We start from the raw sequence: 9,840 nt of genomic DNA, 5'->3' as shown, positions 1-9,840 counted from the left end.
TGTATACATTAAAATGTACATATACATGTATGTAGGCCTACAAAGTCAAAAAGCATATTTACATGTATACACTAATAGCAAGGAATATACATGTATACGGCACATACATTTTCATCACAAGGGCAAAACATTTATTTATTATCGGGGGGCTTTTTATCTCACCAACTGCCTAAATCTGCAAAATCTTTTAAGACTTAGCACTGCACTGCAGTGAATGAAGATTTTTTATACTGTTTTTTTTTTTGGGGGGGGGTGGGCTCTTTTGAGCATTTCATGAAAATTGAGTCCCATCATTTTTTCCCCTGTTTTTTCATACAGTATCATAACAGGCCTACATACATTTTTTATGGCTTCTGCAAACTAATATCACACGAATGAATGTAAAGGAATGGAATGCATAAACAGGATAAGGCCAACAGTAATACCCATAAATAATTTACAACAAAGAGACTGATTAGTAAGACTAGGCAATGTCTGAGTGTTAGGCTGTCCCAGCATTGGGGGATTGCACCATCTACCTGTATACATGTACATGTCATCTGTAATATCACATCCATACATGTACACAGGATGACATCACAATGGACTCTGGAAAATGCATTTTATGTGTCATTGCAAAAGATTGTTTTGTCCTTGTCATATTGGGGAAAATTGGGAATTACAACCAAACTAAAGATTGGTTTTGACTTTTGATTACATGTACATGTACAGTAGGTGTCCTTTCCCATTTGTACTGTAAACTATTAATCATTCTATTTTGGGGGTTTGGCTCAATGACAACATTTAAAGGCTGCATAACTATAAACTGGTAATATATAAACAATGTTATGGTAAAAAGGAGTCGGGACCTACATGTACAAGTGCATGTACATGTATAATGTAGGTCTACAACAATTAACAATGTACAGTGTACATTGTATCACCAACTAAATCAAAATACACCAGAAACCTCAGAGCTTATGACATTGTGATATCTGTCTTTCTGACAAAAGAATTTTGCTTTTAAAATATTTTCAAAGTAACATGAACTTTTGTTTAGACCTGATGCATGTCATTGTACATGTAGATCTATGTAAATGCAAGTGCTTACGGTTACCTAAGATTTGGTTGACATATACGTTTTATAAAATCATCTTTTTATATTGTTGGGGTGTACTTATATAAGTACAATGAAATGACTGCCTCATAAAATAACCCTAAAGTTAAAAATAATTACTGTATGAGCAAGTTGGCACCAGGAAGTGCTTTAAGTGAGGTGTAATAAATGTTTCATTGGATGTTATTTTATAATGGTTGTGGCTCTGCCTCTGCATACATTGGCCTGAATTCACAAAGGTGGTTTTGAAAACCCACAGTTGAATCCATGGTTTATGCTGATTTCCCGTATATATTACGCTTAATTTAGCGCGTATTGGGCACGTGTATAAAAAATGTCCAATGCTGATGCGCGCTTTTGTCACAGTGCGCCAAATTGACGCCTGTTACCATGGTTAGATACTCTATTTTATTCATGAGTCCACTGTTCGAAGAGTGGACTCATGAATAAAAAAGCATGGATAACCACTGCAACAGGCGTCAATTCGGCGCACTGTGACATAAGCGCGCATCAGCATTGGACATTTTTTAATATAGGCGGTAAAATAAGCGTAATTTATACAGGAAATCTGCATAAACCATGGACTCAACCGTGGGTTTTAAAAAACACCTTTGTGAATTTGGGCCTTTAATGCTACACTTTGGAAGAACCACCCAATTATGAACATTTACATGTACATGTACTGTAATGAAGTTTGAATATTATGCAACTCACATGCAAGCTACAATGAAAGTTACTTTGGCATAATCAACAAATACAAGCAATCAAGGATGAAAGTTGTACAGTATGCTGGGAAAAATATGCTTGCTTATATACCTGGTAACCCAAAGTTATTCTTTTTCAATCCATGCGACTTTAAATAAATGTAATGGTAAAATAATTAAGATTGTATCGAATACAAAGAAGGAACTTGTACCGTAACCATGGGTACCAGTACAGCACACAGCAATGACAATGGTGCTGTACATCTAAGTACCGTGTGAGTATGTACATGTGCAGTATTATAGCACTTGGAGATCTGGGGGGAGGGGGCAAAGCCGCCCCGTGCCCTCCCTTTTGAGAGAGACAATTAAATTTGTAATGTAAAAATTCTGTTTAAACAGAAGTGTGCTCTCCCCCCTTTTGAAAGTGAAGACCTTTTTTTTGCTTGTCAAATTTTTCCTCTGGAAAATGTGCCCCCCCCCTTTGTGAAATCCTGGATCCGCCCCTGATTATAGTGACGGTATTACGACTAAAAGTGAGTATTGGCTGAGTAGACAACAATGTTATTGACTTGCAAGTAATGATCAATGATCCCCTCCCACTGTGCCCCCCCCCCATATTCATGTACATGTAGTACTGTACATGATGGCAGCAATACTTATTCAGATTGAAAAATAAAATAGTCTTATGTGGTCATTGACAATGGGGGGGGGGGGGGGGTGAGGGTGACACAGTATGGCCTGAATCTCACTCTCAACATACCTCACTTTTCTTTATTGTTCAAAATAGAATTCAAATACCAAAATCCATGGCTTTGATGAGTATTTTGTTTTAATTTATTATAAACTTCATCTGTCTGAGATTCTAAGAAACTACAAAAATAATGTTTAAAAACACCCCTGAGTTTCATTTCTTTGTGTTTTATTAAAAAGGAAGTCAACTTTCTTTTTTTGTAAATTTTAGGCTAACCTTTGTAGCTCTCTGCATCAGCAAAATTTTCTTTAATACTATACATGTAGTTACAATCTTTGTCAATGTTGACAATTTTTTTATTTTATTTTAAAAATTCAGATTTATTTGATTTTAATCAGATTTTTATATTTAAAAATTTGATTTTTTTTTCATTAATTAAAGAAAATTTCTTTAAACAAAGTAAAAACACCAAAAATATGACCCTAACATGGACATCATTTTTAAAAAGTTGAATCAACAAATTTTGGTAAATAGGCCCCCTAATCGTAAACTTATTTAATTTCTTCTTACAATTTTTTTTTATTGGTCCACTGAAAAGACAAATAAATGTTCAACCCCCTCCCTCTTTTTTCTAGCGGGGGGGGGGGGGGGGCATGGCGTTAACCCATCCTGAAGGATTCTTTGGTATTTTTTTTTTTCATGCGACTGAAATGAGTAAGCCTTTGGAATTCAAAGGGTGTTCGGGTTTATATATGTACAATACCATTGAACAACACAATTAACAGTATTCATATTAAATCCTTTATTCTACTACCATGTCACAATTATCATGATTATCATTTGATCAGCATCATCACCATCCAAGCTCTCAAAAGTAAACTAAAATTTCTTTTATCAATAAATTAAGAAACAGCCTCATGAAAATAATTAATTTTGTGATGGTTTATTTGGTCACAAAAATTCAAATCAATACTAACAAATTCGCAAATAATGTACAAAAATAAAACAATTGGATTGGAATCATGGCATTTTATAAATAGATCATCTAACCTTTTATATAAAAACAGTCTGACTCTGAGCTCAAACATATTTATGAAAAGAAAAACTTTCATTCCAAATTAGGCCCGTTTCGGGTACACGTGTACACGTGTACACGCACGGTCAAGTCAGTGCACGTGTACTAAATTCCATCACCGTGTACACGGTAGCATCTGCATAAAGCTTGCATGGGACTACAAAATCAGTGAACAAGCTCACAGCCTCACATTAAATCATAGTTCTCAGACACTGCACATATTCTAATTACTAATATGTCAATATATTTCAATTAATCTAGAGTGAGTTCACTTCCAAAATCGCCGATTTAATCCACATACATTCTGGAGACTCAAGTTTTTGTACCACGAAATGGGTCTGCTCCGCCTCCGGTCTCGAAAGTGTTGCTCAATTACACTCATAGCCAATTTGAGAATCACCAATTGCAACAGCGATCATTGCTACAACTTACGTGTTATACGCTCGTACACATGTGCTACAAGCCTACAAACAAACGCTCCTCAAATTGGCAACAAAATAATGAAAATCAATCGATAACTTCAGTTACACTTCATTCTGCAGCGATCTGTGCATGCACGTACGGTACAGTATACAAAATGCGCATCCAACGAGCGTCGGCGCTAGCAGGGCCCTGCACTGATTTTCTTTTGCATTCTTTATTAATTTAATGCGCTGCTAAGCTGAGTAAACTTTTAATTTGCACCAATTTTTGTGGATTGATACTTCAAACTTCTCTGGTAAGCTTTAAAACCGTGACTTAGGCTATATAGACCCCCTTTTTAATGACATGTTGATGCAGGTCCGTGTCGACATGAAAACAACTCGCTCTCAGAGTGTTTACAACGTGTACACGTGTACACGACCGAAAAACACGCCGTGTACACGTGCATCAAAAATGGACTTTCAAAACGGGCCTATTCCAAATCCACACAGCTGATGTTTCAGCTAAGCAAGCATGCTCTTTCTCAATTCTCAGTTGGGTTTATTACGATTTCACAATTTTATCAGCTAACTTTTGTTACATGTAGGCTAAGTAGCAGCTCATTTGCCTCATTCTAACGATATTACATTAGTCAGACTAAATAGCTAACACTCGATCACATCATCATCTAGATCTATTCATCATCACATTGTCATTAGACAAAAAACACATTATAAAAAAAAACTTTTTCATAAAACAGCACATCTTACAATAAAACAATTATTATATTTCCTTTCCTTATTTTTATTTTGTGTTGATGGTAACCAAAGATCAGCTCTCTCTGCATCTGATAAACGCACAGTCCACAGAAATAGGCGACCGCAATCCTTTCCTCGCCCTCCAACTCCAACTTCATCCAAGTCCAATGCAATGTTCATCTGTTGTTGTTGTTGTTGTTCGTTGTGGGTCGTTTCCACACCCAAATGATCTCCTAGTCGGTATACTCTCAGTGTGTTTGTCACAAGGTTGATGAGCTGCTAGGTACTATTTGCTTAGATACTGGTGCTAGAAGTTGGCATTGGTGCTTTTGATGAAGCGAGCCAAAGAAGATGCTATTATAGATTGCATTTGGGGTGACAATTTGGGGTTAGTCCCAAGGAGGGAAAAGAGGGATATATCTCGAAGATAGGAGGGGGTGCTTGTCCTTTGATATCCAACGTCAATGGATTGCATCATCTCCTCTCTATGCGACTTGTGGAGTGGGCAGTGAAGAAGGACATGTTCAATTGTCTGCCTGTCATGTTCACAGTCGCATGTGGGTGTAGGGCATACACGAGGGAGTACTCTGTGCATATGGTCTCTGAGCTTAGTCTGTCCAGTTAGCATCCTCATGATCTTGACCTCTGTTGACCTATCATATTTACTAGAGGCTTTTTTTCTAGTGACATTTGGCTGAAGCTGATTGGTCCATCTACCCTTGGTGGTTATATTCCATCGCCTTTGCCAGAGTCTTACAGTGTTCTTCTTGATGTTCTTGGTGATACTTGCATATGAAGTGGATGAAGAGGGAGGTGGAGCATTGCGTGCATGGTAAGCAGCCTCCTTTGCCAGTCTGTCTGCAATTACATTTCCATGAATTTCAGCATGACCTGCAATCCAAGTTATAGTTACAGAACTTCCTCTATTGTGTAGAATGGAAATGTTCTTGCTAGTATTTGAGACGATTTCAGGAAGTGAGGAAGGGTGTAGTGTGCTAGTCATGGCTTGGAGAGCACTTTGACAGTCAGTCAGGATGTGGACTGTTTGGCCATGAAGGATTGGTCTCCGTGATGTGACCTGCTCAACAGCAATGTCAATGGCTGCCATTTCTCCATGAAAACTAGTGGAGTTACTCGATATTGGAACACTGAGGAGAGTAGGGTTACTGCTGAGTCCTGTCCAGTATATGACAACACCTGCACCACAAGGGCCGGGATTGTTCAGAGCAGAGCCATCAGTAAAGATGACAGTGTCAGAGCAGATGTTCAGGAGAAAGTCAGTAGCAAGTTTATGAGCTTTATCCTTTTGCTCACTAGTTCTGCTGGCACTATTTCCTAATGATTCCCAGCCTATGCAGACTTCCATCATTCTGTGAAGGATGCTCACCGCTGACTCTGTGGGTGGAGATCCTGGGCTATCCATGTCCAAGTTGATGTTGAAGTCTTTTAGAGCTCTAATCATTAAACATAGAGGTGTCAGTCTTGGTCCGAGCATGAAGTCAGGGTCAGACAGGAAACTTTGTACCATCATCTTGAAACTGTCATTATTCTCTTTACAAAGAATGTAGTAGCAGAGAGTTCTGGCCAAGATTTCTCGAAGTCTGATGTCAAGTGGCACAGTGTGGGAAACAACTTCAACAGCATCTGATGAGCAGTGCATGATGGTACCTGTGGCCATACGTAGAGCAAGATTCTGAACCCTTTCAAGGGCAGCGATCGATCTTACAGTGCACCACACTGGGTATGCAAACTCTAAGTGTGGGCGTACACATGATGAGTACAGGAGGAGCATTAGTTCCATATTGGTGCCAGCTGTATGCGATGTGAGGAAAGAGATCTTGCACAAGGCTTTCATAGCTCTGGAAGCTGCCTTTTCAACATGACCTCTGAAGCTGAGTTTCTCATCTAGGAAGACTCCCAGAAGTCTACATTGCTCTACTTGACTTAGGCAACGGTGATTCATCCTGACTGTTACATTCTGGTGACCGTTTTTAGAGAAACACATGATGTTGGTCTTAGATGTGTTGACAGAGAATCGCCAGGTGTGGCACCACCGATCTAGCCTTTGTAGCTTGGCCTCTAAACTAGCAACTGCAGTGTGTAGATCATTGTCAGTTTCCCATAAGGTGATGTCATCAGCATATTTCATGTGAGGACCTAGGTGAGGAGATACGTCACTAACGGCAATGATGAACAGAATCGGAGCGATAACTGATCCTTGCGGTACGCCTATCTTGGTCTCTTGCCAGTCTGAAGTGACAGAATTGACGAGGCATCTACAAAAACGATCAGTGAAGAAGCTAGAAATGTAAAGCAGCAATCTTCCACTGATGCCAGCTTTGGCAAGTTTGTAGAGTACAGCTTCCCGCCACACATTGTCGAAAGCACCCTCTAGGTCAATGAAAGCAGCGACTGTGCTTTTGTTCTGTTTGAATCCCTTCAGGATGGGGACAGTCATACTAAGGAGAGCTTGAGTGATACCACGCCCCTTTAAATACGCAAACTGTTCAGGTTCGAAAAATCCTTGATCATGTAAGGCTGCAAGTAACCTTCTGGAGATGACTCTTTCGTACAGTTTGCCGACAACGGATGTGAGTCCGAGAGGACGGTATGATTTTTCAGTGTGATAGGACTGTTTACCAGGCTTTGGAATGAAGATTTTATTTTCTAGCTTCCAAAGTTTTGGTATCTTTCCCTTCTTCCAGCAGAGTTGGAACAGACAGTGTAGAAACCGCTTAATAGATGATCCAGCATTCTTGATCATCTTAGGATGGATTTGGTCTGGTCCTGGACTGCTGTTTGACTTCATTTGAGAGAAAGCTGCAAGTATTTCACCATAAGACAAGTCTGAGTTGTAGGTTTTCACAGACGGGTCGACACCAGTACTGGCAGCCTGAGATTCATGCTCCAAAGTCGCATGAACTGATGAATTTACCTCGTCAAACCAGTCATCATCGAATTTGCCTGGAGGAATGGTCCTAGTGATGTGAACAGACTTGAGCCTGTCAACAATAACTGCATCACTAAAGTCATAGTCACCATCATCTCTTTCAAGAGGCTGAACAGGTGCAGAGATACCGCCATTTAGTAGCTTGTTAATCATTTTCCATGGATCCTCTCGATGTTCTTTCAGCTGCTCACATTTTGCCAGCTGCCACGCTTTGAAAGCTCTTTCATACTCGGACATGAAGTGAGCTACATGACTGTGAAGATTTTCCAAGTTTTGGGGAGTTCTCCTTGTCTTGTATTTCTTCTTGGCTTGTTTACATACCAGGAGAAGTTTGGTCATATCACCATTCCAGAAAGGTTTGCTGTGATGGCAGATCTTCTTACGCGGTATATGTGTTGAAGCTAAATCACTCAGTGTGACAGTAAACATCTCACATGCTGTATCAGGGTCAGTGCATTCAATATCAATACTACTCAGTTTACCTGACACCACCTTTTCCCAAGAGGTCCAGTCAACATCAGCAAATGACATACGACTTTTGGTATGGGCAAGGTTGGCACCAGATTTGAGACAAACTAGGATAGGATAGTGGTCAGACCACACTGGGTTTTTCTTGTCAACTTGCCATGTTATCATGTTCGGATTGCATCTGGCAGAAAGTGTGAGATCAACTGCACTTAGTCTATCATTGAAGTCTCTTGTAGGAGAGCCATTGTTATGAAGATGTAAACCATATTTCAACATGATATCTTCCATTTTTGCACCATTTCTCCAAGCTGTTTCATACCGGGGTCTATAATCGCTGTGCCAGTTTTCCCAAGTATAGCTTCTTGCATTAAAATCACCTGTGATAAGAACTGGTCCAGTGGTTTTGTTGAGAACCTGATGCAGATTTTGGTCAAGTTTATGAAAGTGCCCAGGGCTGTCAGGACGGATGTAGATGGAGCCAATGGTATAGCATGTAGATCCTATTTCGGCTTGGACCCACATACATTCTAGGTCATCAACTTCAAGATCCTTCCTCCTCACAATCTTAACCCCTGGTCTGGGGAGACAGGCAACCCCACCATATCCATCGTGATCGCTGTTCCTGCACATGTCTTCACATTTCCAGTTCTTAAACTTGATTGTATCTCCTCTATTCCATGTTTCAGATAGAGTTGCTAGACTAATGTTCCTTTTCTCAACATAAGCCTGGAGGTAGGACTGAGAAGTGTTCAGGCTGTGAATGTTAGCTTGGAGGATATTAAACTGCATGTTGTTTGAGATGGAAATCTCTTTCACAGCGACCACGGAGAATGTGAGTATACACAGGACACCGTGTACTATCTGATGCGTGACCTTCAGCATTGCAGTTGACGCAGAATTTGCGTGAACACAGTGATGATTGATCATGGGTTAACCCACAGTCTATGCAGGCCTGTTCTAATGTTCATCTCACTGCACTCAATCTCCAACACCGGTACAAATATTTCTGTATGTGGGCCAATGCATCCAATATTTTTTGCACTCACTGTAATATTTTAATAAAAATGTGGCATACAAATACAATCATACCTCAAATACGAGTCCTAAAACACAAAAAACTTACAAAAATCAACAATTATTCATCAACTTACCGACTGTTTCATTGAAAACACCATCAGAAAGCCTTAAGTCTCAATAAATGAAAAAGTAAGTGGTTTATATTCTCTCTCGATCTCCCAAAAAACTCCGCGGCTGTGCGATTCGCAAAAATGGCGAGGTGAATTGAAATGACGTCATTCTCGTCGTATTGTTGGAGCCATATGGGTGGGGCATACCGGCACTATGTGACAGTGGTTTGGGTGTACTTTATGGGCCCGGGGGGCCGGGGGGGGGGAATCTTATATATTGCAGTACACTATTATGCGTGACAAAATTATTTCCAAACACCCCCTAAACGAGTTTTTCTCTGTGTGCAAAATAACCCCCTAAACAAGTTTTTCGCGGGCTTCATTTACACATTAATTTGGCCCCTAATTTGTCGCCATATAGTTACCCCTAAACAAGTTTTGTCTATTTGCTAACAAATTAACCGTTTTCCCGTTTCCCAGGCCCTTTCCCAGGGTTGTTGCTTAGACTCGGGAAGAACCCGAACACTTCAGAAACGAGGAGGAAAAAACCCCGGGGAAAAAGCTTGGGG

Source organism: Lytechinus pictus, chromosome 19 (assembly GCF_037042905.1).
Source record: "Lytechinus pictus isolate F3 Inbred chromosome 19, Lp3.0, whole genome shotgun sequence".
In the NCBI taxonomy this organism is placed as follows: Eukaryota; Metazoa; Echinodermata; class Echinoidea; order Temnopleuroida; family Toxopneustidae; genus Lytechinus; species Lytechinus pictus.
The sequence above is the reverse complement of the archived record's forward strand: the minus strand, read 5'-3'. Positions refer to the sequence as shown.